This window comes from Kryptolebias marmoratus, linkage group LG22, assembly GCF_001649575.2.
Source record: "Kryptolebias marmoratus isolate JLee-2015 linkage group LG22, ASM164957v2, whole genome shotgun sequence".
Lineage (NCBI taxonomy): Eukaryota > Metazoa > Chordata > Actinopteri > Cyprinodontiformes > Rivulidae > Kryptolebias > Kryptolebias marmoratus.
Window position 1 is genome coordinate 14,249,978 of NC_051451.1, and position 26,500 is coordinate 14,276,477.

The 26,500-nt window shown below is 37.9% G+C and overlaps 1 long non-coding RNA gene across 3 annotated transcripts in view; it reads right to left on the reverse strand.

Moving 5' to 3' along the window:
• Positions 1-26,500, reverse strand: part of LOC108243274 — a 74,844-nt gene that overhangs the window by 26,687 nt on the left and 21,657 nt on the right. For all 3 annotated transcript variants that reach the window (XR_001808885.3, XR_001808886.3, XR_005232688.1), the window contains exon 2: positions 24,827-24,876. This is a non-coding gene — a long non-coding RNA (uncharacterized LOC108243274). The remainder of the gene's footprint in view (positions 1-24,826; positions 24,877-26,500) is intronic.

Consider the following 26,500-nt stretch of genomic DNA (forward strand, 5'->3'; position numbering starts at 1 on the left):
GGTTTTAAAAATGTGAACCGGCTGACCCGAGCGAGCTCTGGCTCGTGTGTGTTCTTACACGGATTAAACCGGGTGGTTTGAACTTTACTCATCGTGACTAATAACACAACCTGCTCGCCTGCAGCTGGTGTAAAATAAGATGTAAAATCGAGAGTCGAGTTCGGAAAAACTATGTGGAGAAAGTGAATGAGTAACACTCTCCTCCACCTCAAAAGATTACTATCGTACGGCCTGCGAGCAAAGCACTCCACACCAGCTCTCCACACCATAACTGTTTTGTCTCAGTTCACCTGGGGGCATAAGTATGTGTAACCCCGTTATAAACAGATAAGAAATGAAAGGAAAGGAAATCCTGGCTGCAATAGCAGGGCGAATTTCTGCTACCATCCGTGAGATTAGAGACTCTTTAAAACAGTTAACCTTATCTCTTCAGCTTTCTCTGCTTGCTACAAACACTATTCGCTGTAAAGCAGAAAGTGTCTGACATCGATTTGATTCTTTAATATCATGATAGGCTCTAGTTAGTCTCGGTCAAAACACAACAAAAAAACAACACTGCCATCTGAGTTGATTTCCCAGCAGCATGCTGCAAATTTACCTTGATTTGGTCCTTAGCAGATTTCGTTTTATACTGCGTGGACAACTTGAAAGGAGGAACTGTTTTTCCAGGGCATTTGTGGGATGTTTTAGGCACCTCAACAAATGATATGGAGATTACTTTTCATGAAGTCTACAGCACAGATGTTAGTAAAAGCAACAGTAATGGCTCTGCCTCAGGTCACCAGCAGGAGCAGCACACAGGCACAACTGATAATCAACATGCATACTTTTAATGAGGGGTATCAAAGAATAAAACATGCACACTCACTACATGAAGATCGCTGCTGAGATCTTCTTGTGCAGCTTCAGAGCTAATCCCTGCAGCATCCTTTCACAAAATGAAGGCGTTTCTAAATCTAGAAACAGTAGCTGAATACGTTTAGAAAACAAATAGTTTTGGTCAAGCTGTGCAACAGTATCAACTGATAATCAGCACTGTTTCACTCGCTGCTTTCTGAAATTCATATCTAGGTGTAAGCTTACTTGTTTTGGCTGTGTGAATATTGAAAAAAAAAAAGTGTTACGTAAACTGTCTTCCCTTGGTTCTTTTCACCTCTCTGTAATTAAAGCTGTTAGAAGCCATTTCAGAGTGACCTAAAAGGCTGAATGAGGAGCGACTCAGACGGTTAAGATGATTCACCTGTGTGACTGATGACACAGTATCCATGAGAATTCAAATCTGTGTGAAAGGCATCCATGCAAGTTGGGTAACGTCTAACGTCCCTGAGAGAAAGTGACTGAGAGGAAGCCAGTAGGAGTTTGTTACATCACTCTCTTACTAAGCAAGAAAATATGCATTATGTGGATTTTAAATGATAAACCTTTGACTTAGCACAATGATCTTTACATTTTAACAGGAGAAAGCTAACACAGCTAACAATCCACCTGCTCCAAAAGTGATTTCACACACCACTGATTAATGTTCCCCAGCAACAGCAAAACAACTGGACACAACGAGCAGTGCCAAGCTCTATTCAAATGTCTGCCGGCCATGGCGTTTTCACCTTAGGTTTTGCTTTGTCATTTTCCCAGTTTCGAGAGAGAGATGAGCATCGTAGCTCTCCATTCTTCTTTCACAGTCCTGACTTCCATTCACAGGCCAGAAGATCATCGGACTCCACACGCGGACATTTAATGACTGTGAAAAAGGCTGACTGCTGCAACTGAAGGTTCAGTCGTTTCATCGTTTTTTAACAGATAAAAAGCACTTTGGTCTTTGAATGAAAGGACAGGAAATTCATTTGAAAGACAGAAAAGCTGCTTTAAAATCAGCAGTTATCAGATTAGCTTAAGCAGTATTGCTGTTTTAGTCAATGAAATTGTGTAAGCAGTGAGAGGATAAGCAATCAGATGATAACACGCTTGCAGCAAGTGTAAATACTAGTATTGCTAGTATTTCTTTTGTGGCAAACCTTCGTCTCTTTTTTTGTCAGAGACCCACTTTTGAGGTAACCAATGCTGAGGATGAAATCTGAGACCTGGGACTGCATCGCATTTGACAAATGGCGTAAAATAAAGTACCTTCACAGAAAACAAAACTGCCTACTGTTTCCAAGAGCAGCAGAGCTTATAGAACAGAACAGCGCTGACTCCCACTCAGGTCTTATATGCAAAGCATTAAGGATCCTGAAACAGCGCGTCCCATCCGCTCAGATCTTTGTGTTTACATTGAGTTGCAGAAGGCTTTGCATTTCGAGTGGAGCTTTTTTGTCGCAGCTGATCCACCTGCTGAAATTAATTCTCAAGTAACAAACCCTTTTGTAAAAAAGAAACTAAACAAAACAAAACATTATTTCTGCTGACTGGAATAACTGGCTCCATAAACAATTCCTCTTTTTTTTTTTAACTTAAATTCCGGTTTTTGCAAACAAAATACCTAAAAAAAATATTAACAGCTTAAAAATAGGCTACTGATGTAGTGTTAGGTTTGATTAACTTTTCAATTCAAGTGCCACAATTTGTTTCAAAACTAATCACATTTGCATCTACATTGTCTGTCTGTTCTTACATCCTGCTGCCCTGTAGCTCAAAGCTCTTCAGAGCCAAAGTTGGGCTTTACTTGCAGCTGGAATTTTCCTTGAAAAGTTAGGTGCGAATTGGGAGGAGAGATTTTACAATAGCAGAAATGTTTTGCTTCATATTTCCCAGTTAACATGATGAAATTTCAGTCTAGATGTTTTTGTCCAGTGCTAAAAGTGGTTTAGGCTGGTCAAACAGTAACCTTAGTGTAACGTGTTTTTAATATAAAATCAACCAATCTCTCCTAAAGCATTGGCCTCTCTCTAAATAACAACAATTGTTTATTTTAAGTACCTTAACAGACAGACATTAAATGTCTGTATACACTTTTTTAAACACTTCTTTGCATCTTTTATCAGTAAGAAGATATTTTCTCTAATCAAGTGGGAGATGAGCTGCCAGTTTGGCACAAAGTGTCCCCTGAACTTTAGCTTCCTTTTCTCTTTATATTATGTGTGTGTGAGAGTGTTTATCAGCCTCCTCATCACAGAGCTGTGTGCATGACTGGCTGTGTGTGTGTCTGTGTGTTGGTGGCATGCAGACGCTTGTCCTGATGTGAAAGACTGCAGGCCTCCCACGGTCTAGAAGAACAGACAACCACGAGTGGGAAAGGTCTCACGAACAAACATACCACACAAGTTAGACACTTGATAAGAAGACAGTGAACAACTGTGTTTTAGCTCTTTCTTAGTGTCCAGCTGAGCAGGAGATGTTTGTTCATATGAGAATATCTCACTGCTCGGGCTGAAAGGTAAGCTATTCTTCCCGCGTCTCACAGAAATAATGGTATTTGGACTAAATGTTAATGCAAAGGATTTATAAGTTCATTTGTTGGAAGATTTTCACCTATGGGACATATCTTTAATAACATCATCTCTAGATATTGACATTTCAGTGCTCAAGTTGGTGTTTCTCATACATTTTAGTTAAAGCATCAGTGGACAAACATTTCAGTTGCATAACCTGTCGTTTTCTACACAATTTGAGACAAAAGTACAACAATACAAAAGAAATACGTTGCCAGGAATGTAGTTATTTTTGTCTTCCCTGCTTTAAAGCCTAATTTAACAGGAAACCACACAATATGTTGACCTGCATTGGGTGGCATGATTCTAGGTAAAACATGCAAATCTAGTAAATGAGTAAAACCTTCAACAGCTCATATAAATATCTTAACACAACTAGGTTGGCAACATTGCTAAATAACACCCCTCCAGCTTCTGCATTTAAAGTAGAAAAAAACAGCTAAAACTGAAGCTCAAACACAAAAAATCCACTAGTGTCGCTTTTTATTTGATAGGTATAATCACTTAAGACAATGCAGATATCAATAGACTTAATAACAATCAATAAAGTAAGCCATACAGCCAAGATTGTTTCAAAATCATGATTAAAGCAACAAAGTGGAGGCAACACAAAGCACTCATGTACCACGAGTTAGGAGAAGTGTAAAACACAGAGATGGAACTTTGTGATAACAAGACTATGTTAAAATTAGGATGTGACAAATCTGTGTAGAAATGATAACAAGCACAACAACAAGAAGTTGCAGTTTCACAGCAAAAACACCATGCAGCTGTTTTCCCATATAATAACCAGTGATGTGGGAACTTTAAGCTGAAAGTAAAGTTTTCAAATAACATTTGAAATAAGAAGTCACTGGTAAAGGTAGGTGAGATTTTCAGCAGTCTTAGTGATAAGTATTGTTGTTTTTTTTATTATTAACTAATAAAATTAATTTCAAACCTAAAGCCTATCTGGTATTTACTGCATTTCAGAAGCTGCGTCACACGTGAAGGAGGATACGAACAAAACAAAATATTTTACCGGAGACATTAAAAGGTCTCAAAAGTGATTAAACTCAAACACACGTGCTCACTGGATCCACGACAGGAAACAACATGTTAGGTCATGTGGAAATTTAAATTCAACCACCAGTCTTTTTTTTTTCTGGGCAAAAAAGAAAAAGGAGTCCAGCTCCTGTGAGGTGTGACGGTTGTCTTTACACAAAACCCAATTCAGGGAGGGAGGTGGGGTTACAGCGCCAAATCACCATGAAACATTTCACCTGCACAAAGCTGCATTGTTTGAAAAAGCTCAGGGTGAAAAGTCAAAAGTGAAAGTGGATGACAATTAAACATATGATAATTTCCTCGTAATGTAAGTGAAGGATACATTGGACTTGTATTCAACTAAATCTTTGATTCTCATTCAGCTGCTGACCACAACGAGGACAGAATAAAACCCAGTTGTGAGCGCCGATTCCCAAAATGGGCTTCTTCCCTCTTAAAGTCAGCCTTTTTCATCCCACAATCTATGATTCACCGGAACATAAAAACATAAAAAAGTAAACAGTGTGGTGGCTTTGTGGTGAGTTTTTAGACCTGAAAACAAACCAGCTATCCGAGCAGACAATTTGGAACAAGTGAGCATGAAAAGAAAACAACAACAACAGTTTCTGTAGCCGCTCAGAAGCATCATAACAATGGAGTCACTGGTGATTTTGGCCAATAAATGTAATAAAAAATGTTTTAAACTAAAGCAGCTTTTGAATTTCGATACCTTCTTGTTTATGGCCTCAGCTCTGCTTCTTTTTGCTTTGTTACAAAAAGAGCAACGAATATTTAAAGGAACTGGTCAAACCCTAAAACTATGCAAGGAAATAAAGATAATTGCTAAACTTAACATTTGGCTTCTCTGCATTAAATTACTGGAAGGTTGGACTGATATGATGGAGCAACAATTTTGTCTTTAAACTTCACATCATGTCACATTACACATGTAATTAGTCACTATCATCAAAAAAGGCTTTGTAATTACAAATAATGTATCAGCCTCTTCTCATAAACCCTCATTAAGCTAAGTCATGAACAGTTTCACGTCTGTTTGCTTTACAGCATGCCTTGCTTTGTGGAAGGAGGACACCCTGGCTTGACCTTTGACCTTAAACCTAGCCATTTAGTGTGTCATTCTAATGCTGTGAAAAGATTTGAAACAGATAACATGTGGAAAAGTGTCAAGCAAAATCTGTCTTTAGAGATGGGTTTTTTATCGATGCAGTTAAATCACGTTAAAAATACGGAGTGCTGGAAATAAAGAGTTTGAATAAAAAAATTTGTTTTGATGAAGGAAAAAAAATTCCCGACCTAACAAAAGAGAGATTAAATTTCTTCAGCTGATCTTTAATAATGAAGAACAAAATAAAAACAGAAAGGAGTGACTGATTTGGTGGCCCTTTTATACAGAAGTCCTGAAAAAAAAAGCTTTGATAACTATTATATTTCAACTGCATTAATCAATTGTTTTAATTGGTGAGTTTTGAAGATTCAGTTTTCAGCACAGTAAAACCAAAGAAGGTATTTATATCGTTAGCGAAGGATTTACTGGACGGCAACTGCATTAGCTTAACCTGGGTGTAGTTGAGAACAAATTGATCACTCTAAATGTCAAATGGTGTCATTGTTTATCTTAAGTATGTCGTCATCTTTGTCCACACTTGTTCTGTAAAGTCCAGCAGCCACCTCAGGTTTGTTTTTGTCTTGGTGTTCTGACCGTATCTGCTGGAAATCAAACTCATCAGCTGCTCCAACTACGTAACACGCAACATCCAAGGAGTTGGAGAAATCATCAAGTTCTCCAAAGCTGCTCAGGCTCGAGTGGGCGTTGTTAGACGTGTTCGTGGACGCTTTCTATAGCTAAACAGTTCGATAAAACCAGTAGAAAAGAACCTGTTGGCTTCAGAGAGAGAGAATGAAATAATCCAAGGTGCTGAGAAAATATCTGTTAACTTGAATAAATTTAAAACTTTTGGGGACTTCTGCTTTTGCAAACATCTCCCACGCAATTTCCTGTCTCACCTGCTATGTGCTGCACCAAATGAGCATACTGTACATTTCAGTGCAAATTTCAGAGTGGGAGCACCTTAATGCTCTATTTTTATGAATGTTTTAACACTTTGAAAACAAAAGTTTTATTAACTTTTTTTTAAATTTATCCAACGATGCAGATCACTTGAGTTTACTTTCTAACTAACAATAGAAGTCTGGGTCTTTTCAACAAATAAAAGATTATAAATTAAGAAATCACTCTAAACATCTAACACAAAAGGCTCGTCTGACCTTAGCTTATTACTGCCTGCCAGGGCGATCATGTTTTTTGTCTGTGTCTGTTTGACTGGAGCATTAGCAAAGTCAACCCAATTGAACATGGCCACCACAACGAACTGACCTGAGCCAACACAAAAATGACAATAATTCAGTCGGTTTAACAGACACGAAGCTGAAATTTGGCATGGTCGTAGCTGAGCAATTCCATTAGATCACACACAATGCCTTTAACTTTGGTTGCTTTGGGTTTATAGGCATCGTGAGGCTGATTGCAGACAGGTTGCAGACTCAGCAGAGGAGAAAATTAACACGGTGGTTTTGCACCTGAAGAGATTTCGATCTAAACTGATGAATAATGGGTATAATACCATTCAAAAAATGAGTCAGAGTTCTGCTTAAATAAAGATACAGCTTCAGATCTGGGAAAGACAGATCAGATTAAAGGCCTCCAATGATCAGGCTTTCTAAGATCAATCTGCATGTGATTTCTTTACCACACATTAGCTGCGAGGCTGGTTTTTTGTTGGTTTTTTTGCGACCATCAGACAGTTTGGCGCAACCTCTGCCAGGAAAATCTATCACACGCTGGCTGTTTCTGATAAATAAAAAGGTGAACAGCGGCGTGCGGACACTTCGAGCCTTCCAGGAATATGAGCATGCCTTGACTCAAAACATTTTATCAGCATTTAGTTGAACAAACGTTTTTTTTTTCTTTGAAAAACAAAACTGAAAAAAGCTTTGTGGGTTTCAGACAAGGCTTTACTACGCAGGGAAATGTGTTCGGCAGCAGGCATGTTGATATTTAACATTTTCTCTCTCTGCATGGGTGTGTGTGTGTGTGTGTGTGTGGTGCCAGATAAAGCCTACACACTCCTCAAACCTGAACTTTCAAAACTTAATGTGACCTATTTTGCTCATTTTCAGTCCCTTTCATCTTTCTGCACCCTTCTTTTGCATTTTTAAAATTCAGGTTTCAGATTTGTCAAAACCACATTTATTAAAGCCTAAATCAGCACGTCAATTACTCAGATGAAGAATACACGAAGTGAAAACACAACTTCTAAAACAAAATTTATTGATTAATATTTGCCCCCCTTTTTTTTTAGTTTAATTACTGTTCAAGTTACATTACCAACTATAATGTAGCTTGTGAATGTATTACATGCCAGTAAATTGCAAGCATTAGCTTGATTTAGCAGAAACATTGGCATTTCTGATGTCTGAGATAACTGCAGTCATTTTTTTTCAGCAATTTACAGCTCAGAAATTAAAATAACTGCAATCACAAAACATTTCAAGCACACACCCTATAATCCTCCATTTTTATCCATCAATTTGAGAGTTAGATGCAGATTTCTGTACATTTTGAAGTAGCAGGGTGCTGTATCTGTTATTTACAGCTGTGCAAAATTCAAATTAGTTTTTTTTTTTTATGTTAATGTTCAAAGGTCAAGCTCATCTGCTCTAAATGCCATGATCGCAATGTGTTTCACATCAGGAAATGCACCAACCTGCAGGGAGGAAAGTGACATTTCTGTCACAAGACTTGAGCCAGCAGGTTGTTATTTTTACACAGCTTACTGGATGGCTGGCGAAGAAACTCACTTTCAGAACTGTATATATAAAAAAAAATACTTAATGTATGTGTCTATGTATAGAGCAGCTGTTGGTGGAAACTGTAATTGATTTATGAAAATTATCAACATGAAAATGGTCAGTCTTTACAAATTGTTGATTAAATTGTTAAAAAAATGTCCAGGAAAAAATCATATTAGTAGGCGTTTGAAATCAAAGATTGAAACTGTATCTGATTTGGTTAATTTCTGGTTTTAGGTTTTCTCCTATCACCAGTTGCTGGAAGGCAAAAGGCGGGCGATGATGTACTTGCCCGTGTCGCCATTTTCATGTGTCTGACACCAAAAAATCTCACGAACCACAGGATTTCAATGATGAATCTACAACTGAGTAACGTTTGGCGTCAACCTGATTCAAAATGGCCGCCGAAGTACAAAGAATTGTACAAACAATGAGATGATTTTGGGTGTGGTTGTAGCTGAGAGTCATCCCCAACACATACTCCAAGCACATTATATTTTGTAAGATCTTTACCTAAAACTTTGGTGGTAACTGTTAAGAGTCAACCCTTTTCATCTGTTAGCAAAATATCCTGAGAAGAACTGACTGGGTTTTAATGCAACCTTCAGAAAGTAATCATTGCTTCTGCATCTACGGCTCATTACCATTCGGAGTCAAACCAAATCAAGATGGCTGCCACAGCTAATCAGAATTCTAGAACTTTTACAAAAATTGAGCCAAAATTTAATGTAGGAGTAGCTGTGAGCTGTTGAATAAATAAATCATACAAGAGCTCGCAAAATGGTGTGTGATCATACATAATGTTTATCAGGATTTTACCAAAACGACTCAAAATGATCTTGGTTTAAAACTCTGGGATGAAAGGCGGTGGGCAATTTGTATTCATTCAAGAAATGCTGGGCCTTTAATTCAATACATGTGCTGACTGTGTAAAAATAGTTGTTTTATGCTCCAAACAAATGATCAAGTTATACACACAACAAACAAGGTGTTGGCCTCATAACTGAAAACAAATTTAAGAAACGAAGAAAAATGCAGAAATGTTAATGATGTTTGGGTTTGATCCTGGTGTCTCTGTATGTGTGACAAAGTAAAGATGAGAAGCTCGAACCAATGTACGCAGTGTTTAAGCTTTTCTTTCCATGATGAGACAAACTATCTGCTGCGATAATCAGATGAAACAGACTGAGCTGAGTCTCCTTGCCACCAGTTTCACATGGAAAAATACAAAATCTGAGAATAAAAGAAACAGTTTTGTTTTTTTTTTATTGGGAGGAAAACAGGGATCAGTAAACCTTTGTGTCATGAAATGTTTCAGACAATATCGAGGCTTCACTGACAGAGCAAAATGCTCCAAAAGGCAACACCCAGCCTACACTTCAGTCGTCTTTTCAAAATGAAATTTCTTACATGCAAGATTTTTTTGAAGACTGCAAATAACAAAGCCAATTTTATGACAACAGATTTTCAAGAGAAACTAAATTATTAAAGCTTGCTACAACTATTGATATGGTAACATCTGCTGCCTACTTCTTTCAATATTAGATGGCACTACTTGTGCTGTAGTGAGATGCCTATTTCAACAAGTCCTAATCCAAAGAACTTAACAGAATATTAGTAAAAATGGATTGGAGACCCCTGCTTTAAGTCAACACAAAGATTAGGTTTTGCTCCAAATTCACTTCACTGCATCAGTAATTATAATAATAATAATAAAAACAATAAATGTGTTCATTTGATTTAAAGGCAAACTGTTGCTGGAAGACATGTTTTCTGCCGTGTGACCTGGTTATCCGGGGACATCTTTGACAGATATAAATACTGGGACAGTGGTGTGTGTTTTTAATGCTCATATTGATTCAACAGTAACTCATATGGAGGCTTTATGTAAGGTCCTTCATTTCATCCTGTCAGCCTGCAGCCCAAACAGAGTGAGTTTAGCACCATCCACGTAATACACGCAGCTTAAAGTGCTGCAAACGAGCCACAAGCGCTAAAAAACTCAAAGAAAGAGCGTGAAATGAACACTGGATCAGTCAGATTGCGGGTGCTTGTTTTGCCACGAAGCCTCTGCGCCTTACCCAAACACTTCAACTAGTTTGAAGTTTTGCTTAAAATCAGATAATAAAACCCATCATGATTCAGTCAAACACAGCAAATGTGGTGCTGCATGATTATTCCGCATTTCTGCAATTTCCTGGTGCTTCTATAAGCAAAATAAAATATATGGGTAAATATTAAAACATATCTCCTTTTAATGCTGACAGGTACATAAAACAGTTATATATGATTTATATTTGCGGCTATAAAATATGTTTATTTTGTTTGTTTGTGTCAAATAGGTTGACATTCCTTCAGCTTAACAACATGAATAACAAGAAATGAATTATTTGCTCATAATGTGATGTTTTTAATGCAAGTTCTTGCAATGTTTGTCTTAATTTTTTATGCATTTTTATGGATAGATGCAGTCATTTAGTTCCCATGGTTCTCTTAGAGGTTTTAGTCAGTAAGGAGTGTGAGGAGGGAACCTTGGTGGAGGAGGGATGTCAGAACCGGAGGGGTTTAAAATAAAGTCTTCGTGGGGTGAACTTTAAGATCTGAAGGGAGGAGAAGAAGTCACATTGAATCAAAGATGCAAACCGGCCCCCAGCTGTCTTCCGGGATTGTTATTTGGATTTCTGTTACTTCTGGCTTCGCTCAAGCTGAAGTGGAGAGCAGTGTCAGGGATTTTGTTGGTTCCTTATACAGAGAGGAGTTTTGCACCAATCCGTCTTATTTCTTTCTTTTGACACACCACTGGGGGAAAGACAAAAGATTTTCTCTAAAAATTAATAATGACAATTATTTAATTTTTCGCCATTTTCATTTCCGCGCCACAGACAAACAATAACTAATCAACTAATCCCCTGTGGATTATTGTTTAAGATTATTTTCTTGTACGAAAGCACCAGAGGAAAATAAGATGATTTAAGATTTGTCATCCCTGTACAGAAATTAGATTAACTTCATGTCATCTGAGGAATTTGGCTAACAAGGAGATAATTCTCTCAAGCACCGGTTTAACTGAGGAGGGAGGGAGAAGAGAAGTGGCGCCGCTTCGTTTACCGTGAAATTCATCGTGTGTCCTTGAGAGCGCCGTGCCCACGGTGGTCATCACGACAACGGTCAGCGAGGCGCATGTGTCATGGATGTATGGAACCACGTGTTTTTACTGACGAACCCCGCTGTTTTTTTGTTTGGCGCCCACATCCATGTAGAAACCTGCTTAGAAATCTGTGATCAAAACTTACAGCTGAACACAGAGAAGGCAAAACAGTTTTTTGGTTTTTTTTTTTTCATCTAAACTCTCAAGATACTTTAAATGTAACAATAACTTTTAGACTGGTGTTTTTTTTATTTTATTTGTTTCAGGAACTTATTGCATTTTAATGTGTTTGCAATACATAGATTTATGGGTATTTGGTGAAATATATTGTACTTACTGTTTAAAGTTTGACAGAAAAACTGTCAATTTCAATATTATTTCTCACAATTAACATATATAGTTTCAACTCTGGGATTCTCCAATTGTTTTCTATAAAGTACAAAAGTGTCAGAGAGAGAGAGGAACAACTCCATGACAGCACATTTACTCTTCTTTGAATTACCTGATAAAATAAAAAAACTAGATAAATACGGTTTATTGTTGTCGTGCAAATATAAAAGTAAAGAAGTTAGACATTAATAAAGAAGTAAAAAAGTGAAAATAATTAAAAAGAAAATTCAAAAGCTGCACGTTTTGCACATTTCCCAGGAGATAAAATTACACATATGATCCATCTGAAATTAAACTCCACACACCTTCTACACAACATTAAATTACACTGTAGTTTGTGATCCCTTGGCATATTTTCTGCCCATATTTAAATAATAATAAACAACAAATTGAGGTGTACAGTACTTCCGCAGTCAAATTTTTAAGCTTCAGACCTGCGGCTTGAAATTAGGTTCTTATTTCCTAGCAGAAGAAAAACAAACAGGGAGCCGATAAGACCCAGTCATGTCAGAAACCGAACAGTCACTTTAACAAAAACAATTAAAGCAGAGCAACTCATAACCACAAGAGCAAAACAGCTCCGCTTTGATGCCCACGAAACATTTAAGGCAAGGAGGTGACGCTTTCCCACTGATAAGACGAATTCTGCTCGAACGAAAGTACAAAACCTAATGTGCAGTTTCATTTGATGCACTCGTGAATTTCAGAACAGGTGAAGTTCAAATTATTTCGCTCTGACATTCACGAGGCGACAATTAGAGAGGAAACAAAAGAACAAGAAAGCTGCGTTTTAGACTAAATCTATTTGATGATTCCACACAGAGTTCAACAAATATTTCTAATGATAATAAAAAAATCTACAGATATTTGATAAGTGGAGAATAAAGTAAATTTTCTCACGAGGCTCCTGATCTCCTTGTGAAGGTAAAACGTGTTGAGACAGAATATTATTAAGAGTAGGCTTAAAGGAAGCATGTCAAGAATTTTAAAACTTCACGTTTCCTTTTTTCACTAAATAGGATTTGAACCGTTTTCAAACACGCTTTTTATTAATAAACCAAAACAACGGCTAAGGAAATATTTAAGTAAAATACTTTAAATGTATCCGGAGACATAAAGAAGAAGCCTTTTAAACAAAATACACACAACTACGAGAACAGCAGGCACATGTGAAACAAAGCAAACAAATTATAATATTTTACTAAAGATCACAAATGTTGCTTTAGAAAAATTAATTTAAAACACCCCAGATTTTAAACAAATCCTCTAACCTAAAAGCCAATTTAATGCACAATATTGTCCCATATTTTCCTGACTATGGTTGTCTCATCTAAACAGGACTCAACAACAGTATGATCAGCATGTGTCACACCAAAGCAGAAATGATCCTAACTTTAACAAGGTAAGTGTGCGATTTCAACCCTTTTTGGTGTGTAGTTCCTCCTTTATTTTCCACTACATGATGTCTGGTTTTCAGTTAAAGCAGCTGGCAGCGGGGGCAGCTGAGCTGCAGTCAAATAAAGACAAAAAAAACCAAAGTAACGAAATAAACCGTCTAACTCCTACACACGTAAACATCTCAATCGTCTGGCAGTCAGCATGTCAACCTTTAGCATTTCTAATATCCAGTTTGGGCTGAGTTAAAGCGAGACACGTTAGTGGGGTAAATATTCTCCTGACAACCGCAGGTGACTCAAAAACACACAAACACACACGCGCATGCAAGAAGAAAGATGTGAAACCTTATCAATTCTGAGTTCAAAGAAATTGAAATTCAAAATCTGAGCTTGAGTTCACAGCTGGATGCTTGTCTGGGGTCGTTCCGTCCCGCTTTTGCTGTCAGAGGGCAGAAATTTGGGCTTTTTTTGACTGATTTTCTCTTTGAAATGGAATTAAAGCCGCTGTGCAATATTCAAAACACTGTTAAACCACATGCAAAACAACAAAAAGAAAAAAAAACTGGATAAACACTTTTTTTTCTTCTTTTAAGATATTGAAAAACTTTAGTTTTTCCTTCTATTTTAGGTGTAAAAAGGTGTAAAGACAACAAAAGTAAAAAAAAAAAACTAAAGAGGATTTTTATTTCAGCAGCTGTAGGAGTGTGCACCTTTTCACAATTCATAAAATTAAAATATAGATTTATTATTGTGTGAGTGGGTGTGTGTGTGAACGTGAGAGAAAGAAAAACAAAAAACAACAAACCCAAAATGTCAAATGTCTGCCTTCTCATCACACAGGAAGCCTATCAGGCCGTGACATTTGGATTAATTCTTCTTGTTGTTTGTGACACCATGTCAACAATTCTGAGCTGGATATTTGCATGTCCCGACGTCCTGTTGTCATGCAATGCTCCATCAAGCATCTCACTTTATTTTCTCAAAAAAAAAAAAAAACTCGTTTTCTACCGTGAAAAATATCCTAACAGCCGTTAAAAATTCCAGCTGGTTTTCAACGAAATAAGAACATGAGTATTTAGGTTTTTATTTTGTCTGCAGGACAATTATTCCTCACGCGTTACTTCCTTAAATCGCCTGGAATAAAGAGAATTTGCACGATTTTTTTGCGCTGTTTATTCAAAGATGGGGGGAAAAAAAGCGCAAAAATCCCTCTGCGCTATCGAAGAAAAGACGTCGAGGTCTGCACATGGCAGTAAATATTTCAAATTGTACCTAACTCCATGTCTGCCTCTTTGGCTTCTCCGTTCCCTGCTTCCCTTCGAGTCCCTCCTGAGGTGTGTGTGGTCCCTGAACGCCTCTCCGCTTCCTGCAGGCCGTCGGGTCTCCGCAGAGCTCCCGCCTGTGCTCCTCTACATAAAAACGGATTTTTATTTATTTTATTTTTTTAAAGAAACGCATTGGGTATTTATCAAAAGAAGCAATAAAAAGTCGTATTGTTTTTTTTAAATTGAGGCATATTCTGCAGAAGAAAAAGGTTTCAAACTGCGGCGGGAAACCGACTCCATCTTTCCTGCGCCGTGAAGGAATATTCTGATTTTAACTTGTTGTTTGTCCTGAAACGCTTTAAAAACAACACAGGTGTGAGCTAGATTTACAATAAAACTAAAAAAAAGAGAGCCAGATTTAGAAAACTCTGCCCAGGAGGATTATTGTTTGGTTTAAAATAAAAGAAAAATGACGCCTATTTGTCTAATTTTTTTCCAATGCACACAACATGTAAAGTACTAAAAAGACAAAAACGGCATAAATAAAACCAATTAGTGAGCTACCTTTTTATGCATAATGACACATCTGTTTAGATTACATGAAGATAGTTTATGCAATAATGCTTTAGATTAATAATGAATTGAAACAAGATCCTGGGAAAGAAAAAAGCGAAGTGTTCGCGACATTAACATGATATTAAAGATAAATATGTGAAATTAAAAAACGGCGTGGAGAAACTCGTGCTTTATGTTACCAGTTGAGAAAAATATTGCATATAAGTGATCTTACCTGTTAAAAATGACAACGAAATTGAGCAAACCTTAAGTTTAAAAAGTAACTATAAAACGGCGCCTTCGTTTATGAAACAGCTGCGCAGAAATAAAATCACTCCACGACTATTTTTAGTGTTTTACAGCGACTATATTTAAGTAAAAATAAAATTCCTTCCAGCAAAATTAATCAGTTTGAAGATTATATATATTTATGTTGTTCTTTCGATGTAATAAATACGCAGCTGAGAGCCGATTGTGGAGGTTTTGGATCGAAATTTACCAGAAAATCGTCAAAGTGTTTAAGAGGATTTAAAAAATGAGGAAAACTCTGAAGGACCAGGCTGTGTTATGTGGGGACGAGTCTCCCTCTAGTGGTGGAGTCGAATATTGCGCTCCCATAACCTCCCTGTCCTTTCCAGTCATTCAGACGGCTTTTCGTTTGTCTCTCTGTGTACCACACAAACCTAATGACATTTAGAGCAGATGTGACAGTCAGTCACCTTCTCTGTTCTCAGTTTCCTTTACAGTCACACAAAGACGCCTGCCTCCCCCCAGGTAAACGCTCCTGAAGGCTCATGATGGCTGCGGTGAAGTGGAAAGAGCCCGGTTTTTCCTGGAAAGATGGCGACTCTCCGAGTGATCAAAGCAGCGAAAAACCCAGGGAGCCTCTTTTAGCAACAACATCATCACAACACAAACCGGCTGCACTCTGACAGATGGCAAAAAGAGACAACATACAGAGACGTAAGGTACTCCTTGCACTCAGCTAACTGCTGATTATCGATCGATCAAAACCAACAACACTTCTCAGAGAGAGTTTACCTTTTAATAAAGGATCTTCACTTTAAACTGACTTAACATTTACAGGGACTTCATTTAAATAAAGAAACAAGATGTCAGTTCATGGTTTAAAACATGTCATGTGTAAATGAGGCAGTAAAACACTGTAAATACAAATAGGTCAATATTTTAAAGGGGATTCATTTATTTTGCTTTGAGGATTGTGTCCTTGGCACTTTGGGTTGTTCCGATAACTCTTTAATCTTCCTGAAGCCCTCGTAACTGAGGAGAGGAAGAGCAGCCCTTGTAACTTCAGGTCCATTTGACCTGAAGGCCACAGGAGGGTTAAAACTGCATAAAAAACACCTCTTCTCCTCATACAATCCTGCCCAAAATACCTGCGTTAAACTGCACGAGAACTGTGCAACTACAAGCTGTCATTATGGAGTGAGACTAAATCACACTCAGCCACATCTTCAATTAATAAAATTCAACTTGCAATCAAATATACCGGCTGAAGAGCTGGACTTTACTCAAAGACCCCCCCTCCCATCCTCCGCACACGCCCTCGTGTCTCAGTGCAAACAGCCGCCATCAACCATCTGACACTGTTCGAACCAGGTGACCCGACGTGAAGCTGAAACTGTGTGGTTAGAACGACGAGGCAAAGGAGGATTTCAGAAGCTGTGCGCCTGTTGTTTCCAATGTTTAGATCAAAGAAATGCGCAAGAGCTTTACGAAAGAGGTTTACAAGAAGCAGAAAAGCCAAACTGCAACCTAACCTTGTTCAAAAGTCTGTGATTAAGTGGTTATACTCTTAACGTTTTGAGCTAAATCCTAATACTAGAAGAGATTTCTTTCTTTCAGTTTTTTACACATTACAAGACTTTGCAACCTGTCTTCTAAATCCTGCTGAAGTTGGACAAACCAGCAGCTTTTTATTTTTAGTTGATGAGACAGTAAATCAGTTTGGTAGCATATAACAGAGCAGAATGAGACCTTTCATTGTAGTAAACTCCTCATTATAATAAAAACATTGCTTGATTTTTAGTAGCTGTCAGTTATTTTCATCCTTCTTATTTTTACAACGAGGTAATACTAATTATCTCTGTAAAATGACAACCTTTGTTAAGAAATTCAGATTCAAGCCATGGCCGTGCTGTGAAAATATTACAAATGAACAGAGAGGCCACTAGAGGCTGACAGCTCTCCTAATGATGTCTCCTTCTTTTAAAAGACGCAGTCTTGAACTGCATGTAGCCACAATATGACTTAAAAAGTGCTCGACGAAGCAATTTTTACCTCAGGAAGGATTATTTGAACCCTGTAACCTTTGTGTATCACACAGAAAGTCAGGAAATGACTCCTGCAGCAGCAGAGGGTGAGCTAAACAAGTTTCAAAAACAAGGTTTTAGTCAACAAACGAGACCGCTAAACCTGCGGAATACGAGCTTCTGAAAGCGTCCTTATCATTTGTGACTCCTTTTACAATTCCTGAGTAAAACGCAGACCACTCTTAGTCATTTACTGTATCTCGCAGCGTAATTCGTGATGAGTAAAGGTGCAACAGAACACACACACCCACACACACCCACAATCTGGTGACCTACTACTGTTTTCACCTTGACAGCATATGTTCTGACATTTATTGATCTCAGACCTGACTCATGGGAACCCACATGCCGACACACACACACACACACACACACACACACACACACACACACACACACTGTAATCCAGAGTTATTAATGCTTCGGCCTCAGCTGAGGGCAGAAATCTCCCCCAAAACAAAGCTTGCAAAACAAGAAAGGCTCCAAATGAAAATAGAGGTTAGAAATTGAGCTTTAGTCAACTAAAAATACTTTTTTTTTTAAAATACAAATGTGGTTGACCCAGTGTCTGAGCAGCTTCACGTTAGTGACTGGTGAATTTCTAAAATCAAAAGGCTCTTTAAGGACGGAGCCATGGTTTCATGTTCTGACGAAGCAAAACCAGCTTGATTAAAACCAGTACTAAGCTTTTACACACACACACACATTTTAGTCCACACACAAACAGACAGGTGGCTGTAACTCAGGAGAAAGGTCAGTTGTCTGTCAATTAGAAGGTCTGTGGTTTCCTCCCATGTCCAAGTGTCTGTGTGTAAGACACTCAGCCTGAATTTGCCTCGAAGGATTTACCTGTGTCCAAGTGTGTCAAACTGTACACACACACAAATCCCTGTCATTCTTTAAAGGAATGCATTTCGCCTGCCGACTTTTATGCCAGTTTTAAACTAAGATCGTCTCATGTTGAGCTGCAGCCTTGAAAAAATAGTTTGAAATTTATGCAAGATATCACTTTCAGACATTGTGTTGAGAACGGAGTTTTGCAACTGCTACATCATATTTGAACCAACTAGCCATAAAAAAGTAACTGATTTATAGCCATTTTTGTGTGTTTTTGAAGGTCTGTTGTCTGTAGCAGCCATATTGAATCAAGCTGACTCAGGAGATATTATAGGGACAGACAGACAAACACACACTGAAGCAAAAACATTATCCCTCACTGCCAAAAGGCAGGTTACAAAAGGTCAACTCTGACTTCATCTGCCTGGTGAACGTTTTTTGTTTCTTGTCTTTATTTACTACAACTTTTTTTTGTCTCAAGTGTTCTGCTCTGCCAGTAAAACGCTCACAAGATAAAAATACATTTCAGTAAAGCTCTGTAATTTCACATTGTTACTGCTCTCCCGAGACCACCCCTCCAGTTTTTAGCAACACAGTGCACACCTGATAACTGTGTGTTTTCTAGTTTATTCACTCAACTCTGCTCAGTTTAAGTTTGAACTTCTTTGAATTAAAAGACATTCAAATGGCGTTCCTCACTAACCTTGGATTAAAACTGCTTCAACATTATGTGTTGTATATTAAATAGACACTGGTATCTATAAATGAACTTTGAGTCTCACGTTTGCTACAAATTTGCATAAGAACTTATCACAAAAAGGAAGAATTTACCTGGTCAAACTCTTTCCTGAGAAAAAGTGTACTTGATGTAATTAGCTTAACATACGTTGACTTAACAGAACACAACATTTTGACAAAAAGTTCCTACTTCCTTTTACTGCAGACAGGAAGCTTTGACAGAATTCCCAGTGGAATATCGGCAAAAAAAAAAACGTAAAATACCGTTAATGATCAGAGGAAAAGAACGAGGCAGTTCACTTCATACCTCGAGGGAGACGTGCTGCTGCGCAGTCATTTTCTGCTCTTTTTTTTTTTTCTACTTTCATTCTCTAGATGACACAGAACCTGCTCTCACTTCTTTGTAGCTGCTCTTATTTGCACAACACAAACCTGCAAATGTTTTAAATTTAACCCTCTCAACTCAGCAGAACAGAAGTGATGTAACCACCCATGTCCTTCTCCGTATTGTGTAAAATATGAGGCTCGCTCAACTGAAACCTCTTTGAACACCGGTTTTTCTTTTTCTTTGATCAGTTTAACAAACACAAATCAAATTTAAATTAAAAATTTCCTATTTATGTTTTAGGTGTCTGTTTTCCAAGTTGTTTTAAGGACTCCTATTGTCAAAAACTGCACTCCTATTGCATAGTGAAGACTTATTCGAGGTAGATGGTGTGCCCCAAAGCTCTGATCTCGGCCCATGTTCAGGGTGTAAAACCAAACTTTAAGAATATACAATTAAAAGATACAGTCACATAAAAGTTTCATTTGACAAATGCAATTCAGGCCTACTTATTATGTGGGTTGAAATAGGAATAGGTTTCCAGAAATATCTTTCAGTTTTAGCACTCAAATCAAATTTCAACCTGACTTCTGTAGCAATTGCATTGCGACAAACACCAACAATAAAACCAGAATTCAGAATCAAGTTAAGTAAATTCAAATTCAAATTTGACAATATACAGTGCAAATATATACAACCACACACACACAAAATGTTAGTTTCAGTGACAAGACCTTCATGTCTGCTTCACAGTTAGAAGGGACGCTTCTGCACAAGGAAGGTTGGAAAAAAAAAATCTCCAATCATAAAACAGAACAACCAGCAAATCTAGTTACCAAAGTTTATATTTCTACTAACAGGGAAACATAAATAGAGTTAGGACTCGCCTTGTCCTGGATGACTGAGAATCTACATAAACATACTGATGTCTTAGACACAAAAATGTCTGATAGCTTGTAAATAACAGTCTGTCCAAGAGCGACAGAAACTGAACTCCCCTCTTACAGAACAAAACTTGTTCTTCTCAAAACCTTTACACTGAAGGACCCAGGAAAAATATGTCTCATTGATTATGATAGGAACGAGACTCGTTTCTGGCAAACGTTCACAACACTGGCAGAACCAAACACGCAATGCTGTGTAATATTTTGAGACAAAAATTAAATTTCCGTTTGCTTTCATTAATAAAATTGCTGCAGCTTTCTTGCCAAGTTAGTTAGCATTAGCTCATTGCTTTGACACAGGAACAAAGTGCTGTGTATAGAATATAAAGGCAATATTAGATATGCATTGTGAGAAATCAGGGTTTTAGGTGTAGGAACCCATGAGGTAAATGGCCCACAAAAATATATTTACAACATATATTTTTGTGGGCCATTTACCTCATGGGTAAATGAGGTAAATGGCACAATGTACTTCATGTAGGTACAATAAAGTTCATTTATAGTTTTTTTTAGCAACAATGCAGAAGACTTGTCAGTGGAAGATTTTTCTTTTATTCCTTTTTACTTGCCTGACTGTGTTATTTCTCCTATCAATAGTTTACACTTTGGTTTCTGCTCAGTTTAGATAAGAGGTAAATGACAAATAAGTGAAGTAAAGTTTTTTTGTTTTTTTTGTATGGGGGTGGGAGATAGTTTGGTGCTTCTCTGCCCGGTAACAGAGAGAGCTGAGTCATATCTGTCAGCCCTCCCACACCCAACCATCGCTGCACTACTCTCGAAATCTCTCGGTGTGGAGATGCACAGCCTAGTTGGACTTGATACCAAAACTAACAGCATCACTTCATCCAGGCAACAAAAACACACAGTTACCGTAAACGGGGGGAGCCTTGATGGAACAAGGCTGGCACATAGGTGGGTGTGAGTGTGCTTTGTGTCTGTCGTGTGTGTGACGAACCTTTTTGTGACAATTTACAGAAACTGATACCACTTCCAAGCATTTAAAAAAAAGTGTAAAAAATTGGAGGGGGTGACAGAGAAAATGTGCAAGTATAGAGTAGATGTATATTTCTGTGTTTTCCTTTAACCAACTCTGCAAACCAGATTATGTTGATTTAGGACTGGCATTTATAAAGTCAAACTTTGCCAATCTTGTCGAAGCAAAAAGCAGTTTTGGTTATGCTTCTTTGTAATGTTATTAAGAATTTAGAAAGGGATTAGCACTAAATAATGATCAAAGTCATATCACGAGCCTGAAATAATGCTTCAAACATCAGTGATTTCTGGGCTGTTTGCCTGTCATCACCTTCAAAGTGCCTCCTTCACATGGTCTCAATTTGTCTCTTCTTCACTTTCAAACTTTACTGACGTAAGAGCATCTGTGGAGTTTGTTGAGCTTGCTCAGCTGTTCACTTTGAAAAGTGTTAGCTGGCGGTTTTGTTACTTCACTGTCACTTTGGTTTCGAACTGAATGAACTACCTGCTACATTCAAAACTTCTCTAATTATTGCCACAATTTAAACTGTTCAAACATGTTTGCTACAGCGTAATATTGCCACCCAATGGACTAAAAAGTGAAACTAAACCAATGAGTTAAATGCTCAGGTGAATTGGTTGGGCAAAAATAAGATCACCAAGGGGAAACAAACCAAATGCGTTTACTGACCAGAGTGTAACCTTCAGACATAACAGCAGCTCCATAGTGGCCCATGGTTCCAGCTGTCTCAATGATAGATTTAAGTTTTTCCATAGCCCATCTCAGACCTACAATTTTATACCATTACTGTCTTTAAGTCATGACATTTGGTCATTCAAATATATATAGTATATCACTTTGAATGATGTTCTTACAGTTTTTCAGACAGGCTTGCTTATATAATGGAGAGAGCCTCATTGCCTTTACTATGTTTTGCCTTTTGTATCACATTGGACATTAAAAGTGAAGTATACTTTATAAGTCCTATTAGAGTTTCAGTATTCTCAGATCAGAGCAATGTTTCCTACCATCAAACCAATCCACATTTATGTGCCAACCTCAGCGTGGGAAATACATTTTGTATTTGACACTGTCAGTCAGAGCGTCCTAAGGCTACATTTCATTTCTTAGTGTTGCCTTTATCCCTGGGCGGCAGTGGCTCAGAGGTAGGGGTTCATCCTGAAACCGGAAGGTTGCTGGTTTGAGCCCCCACTCCATCTGTCTCAGCCGTTGTGTCCTTGGGCAAGACACTTCACCCGCCTTGGTGGGTGAAGTGGTGGTGGTGGTCAGAGGGGCCGGTGTAATGGCAGCCTCACTTCTGTCAGTCTGCCCCAAGGCAGCTGCGGCTACAATGTAGCTTACCACCGTAAGTGTGTGAATGTGTGGGTGAATGGGTGAATGACTGATTGTAGTGTAAAGCGCTATACAAATGCCGGCCATTTACTATTTAGCTTGATTTTCGAGTGCCCCCTTGGTGACCAATTTAAATTCAAGAGGGCTAGTGGGTAAAATATTTCCCAACAAACTGAGACACCCCTTCAAGAAGCCAATATGCCATCACATTTAGCTGATTCTTTTAACTGTCCTAAAGTCTTCAAAAAACAGAGAGCTAGAGAAGCCCTTGTACCTTCTGGTCAATTTGACCCAAAGGCCATAGGAGGGTTAAACAGGCAGGACATGCTTTTACCCAAGTTATGCAGAGTTAATAGGTTTACAACAAATTGTCAGTGTTTTGGTTTTTTAAAATACTTGTTAAGGACGATTAGAAATCATACAAAGTGCAATACAGGGTATATTATACTATATAACTGTTACTGTGATAATGACAGATTTCTAGTGAAGAAGTAGCTTAAATTTATGAGTTGTTTCATGAGCACAGTTTCTACCACTTAGATGAAGTATATCAACAACAAAGTACGTAGTACATAGGGCCCAATAGTCTTACCCCTACAACTTAAAAAGAATTGGGACACTTCTACCCAGTCACAGATAGGTCCAAGATACAACATTTTTAAATGCATTGATGAAACCATTTTCTTAATTGCCTCAGCGACATGTAAATACCAAAACAACAACAACACTTTAGTCACTTCTCGGTTGCATTTTTAACCCACAGCACAACACACTTCAACACAAACATTACGTGAAAACAAAAACAAAAGTTTTCTTCTCTAATGGAGCCTGTAAAGTCAAACAATAGTAACTGAAACCAGGGGAAACTGAGGCTAACATTGTTTGTTTCAAGCATCAAAACTAACGGAGCATTGAAAGTGTAAGCTAACATCCCTTTACTGTTTATGAAAGTTAATGTGATATTATAGTTTTAGGATTTAGTTCATTTAAATCCGACATGCAGGAAATCAAACAAACAATCTAGTTAAAAATAATACATCCCAATCAAATCGTAATTATGCTGTTTGGGTTTTTTTTTTTTTGCAGAGTCAAAAGACTTGCACATTCAGATAGACAATCTCACATTTGCAGCTTTTGGACATTGAAAAGCGGAACTGCAAGAGGATGCAAAGTATCGTTATTTTACCAAGCAGAGCCATTATGACGTTCTAAGAGATCATTTTAAAAGATTTATTATAAATTTGCATCGCTGTAGATTTGAGACACATTCCAAAACTGCATAATAGCGTGAAATCTGTGAAAATACAGTCATCACGTATAGCTAGCTCACTCAAAACAAGAATTTCATTTGATTCAAACTGTGTGTGTGTGTGTTTGGCACAGCCTACAAATAAAGTAGGCATCAGTGAACACTAAGAACCTTCCACCAATGCCACTTAAAAATTCATTTCTGTGTACAGATCGATCATGGCGATTAAAATGCTCTGAAGATGTAGTTCTTTGATCATCTTTTCTTATTGTTTTCTTTTTTTTTTTGTCATCTGATGGCAGTTGATGTGATATCACCAGGAAATTTAACACCGTTACTTTCACTTTAGTTCTTCGAGGTTTGGTCAGCGTGCCAAAATACTTTAATGTCACTAAGTTTGCAGCAGAATTTGTTTGCAGACCAAGTGCCAAACGGAGCCAATATTTGCCACAACCTTACTGATCGTCATGAAGCTGAGAACACTGGAGTTGACCTTACAGTGCTTTCTACCATCAGCGATTATAAAGAGTTAAATTCTACGCTGCATTTCCTATTTTGTCCTTTGCTGTAATAGTCAGATTTCTGTTTCAGATGTTGTGCAATTTATTGCCGTACATAAATAATAGTAAAAAACACCAAAGGAATCACCTGCTTTATGAAAGCTGAAAGCACTCAGACAGCTATGTCGCATTCTACAGATTTACATCAGTAAAGTTCAGAAAATGTTTTCATCTAAATTTTGATGTTTTTCTTCCTGTTTTTAGTCTTATATTTTCTTATATCTTGTGAATGAATGTCCTTGACTTTTGGAAATTATTTTAATTTTACCTCACAGAATAAGAAAATCAGACCAAAGAATGTTTGAGCACCAGCTGGGCGCCTACACCAGTCCACAAATGAGAGTATAAACAAGAGTTCCTTGTGCTGCACTCTTTCTTCAATTTTAAAACAGAAGTCAACCCTGAAGTAAAAATAATGCCCGGTTTGTTGGTACTTACCAAATTGTCACTCTTCATTCTCCTCTTCATCAGAAAGTCTGCAGTGAACGCTAAGAAGCACGAAGAAAGAAAGAGAACAGAGGAAAAAGAAGAAAGAAGGAATGTTTTAATCACTTTGAAGCAAGCCAGCTATCTTCCCACTCACATTTCTGAGCATCAAACTCACACAGACACACAACACAACTCAAAACACACAACTCAAAACTCAGAAACCTCCAAAATGTCTAGGTGAATCACAGGAAGAGAGCGAAGATAGGGGGGTTGAGATTGAGAAAGTGACAGCAAGACAGAAAAATCAAGATCCAGAATAGAAAAGAGGAATGAATAGAATGTAGAGAGAAAGGCAGATGACAGGGGGTGGAGGGGAGTGCAAAGAGAGACTGGAGAGGCAAAATGAAATGCATAGCTTGGCTGAGTCATCTGTAACCACCATTTCCTTCACTGCTCTTAGAGCTCTACTGATGATGACTGGCCAACTTCTAAAATAGGCAATCACACACACACACACACACACACACACCCTCAGACACAGACAAGAATCTCTACTTTCAGCTTCACATCAACTTTTCTGAAGCACATGTGGGCACATCTGTTCTTAAGTAAAATCAGAGTTTGAACTTTTCTTAAGGTAACTCTGCAGCTTGATGTCTCCAGCTCGGTTGTTTAAATAAAGCTGGGCCCAGTCATTTAGTTGTGATAGTTAAGAATGTTGTCAAATGAGGGCCTAAGGAATGTCCTCACAATTATAGGAGGACTATGTAAGTTAAAAAAAAAAGCCTGAGAAGGGGGACTCATGAACTGACCTCACTATGTATCCCATGTGAAACAAGACAGTCAGAAATAAAGTGTGTTTTGTCTGTTTGTGTGTGTGTGTGTGTGTCGGGGGCTTCCTTTCCCAGAATTCCCAGAGGCATGGCTTCTTAACTTAGGCATGCAAGGATGTTCCAAACTCTTTTTTCTTTTTTTTTCATAAACAACCAGAGTTAAGTTGTTGGCTTATGGACAAATAACATGTTTTGTATTGTTGCCCAAGTTTGAAACAAGGCTTGAACGATACAATTTCTCACCTGTGTCACCTGTTTTACCCAAACCATCATCATAGTTTACTAAATACATATCAGGCTGTAATAAAAATGGGAAACTAGTTAATGAGACTATAAACTTGAAAAAATAAAATTAGGTAAATTAGGTCTTTTAGACCTATGAGGAAATCTAACTTATTTTTGCTACCACAAGTGTTTCCCTCTGCTGGCCGTAAGACACAGTCAAGGTTTGAAACAACTTTTGACCAATAAACGATTAAAACTTGGAAGCCAAGCCTTCATCCTTCTCTGCTGTACTTCAGCTCTCCTTGCAGAGGAAGCCATCATGCACCCACTGGTGTTTAACGGCTCTTTAAGTTATCGGAAGAGTTGGCAGAGATTAACAAAAGTTTGAGAATCTTTGTAGTTCTTTCAGGACTCAGTCAAGATGGATTCTTGCAAAACAAGCACAGGGAGAAGCAAAAGGACACAACCCCCCACTGACTGTCTTCTGTTTTTGTTAAAGCTTCTGCAAATCTGTTATTTTTATCTGACTGCAAGTTCATTTTGCAGTAGCTCAGATGTTTACACCAGGAAGTATGTTTTCATATATACGTACAGTTGCTGGTGATGTGTTTATGTGGCTGATAGT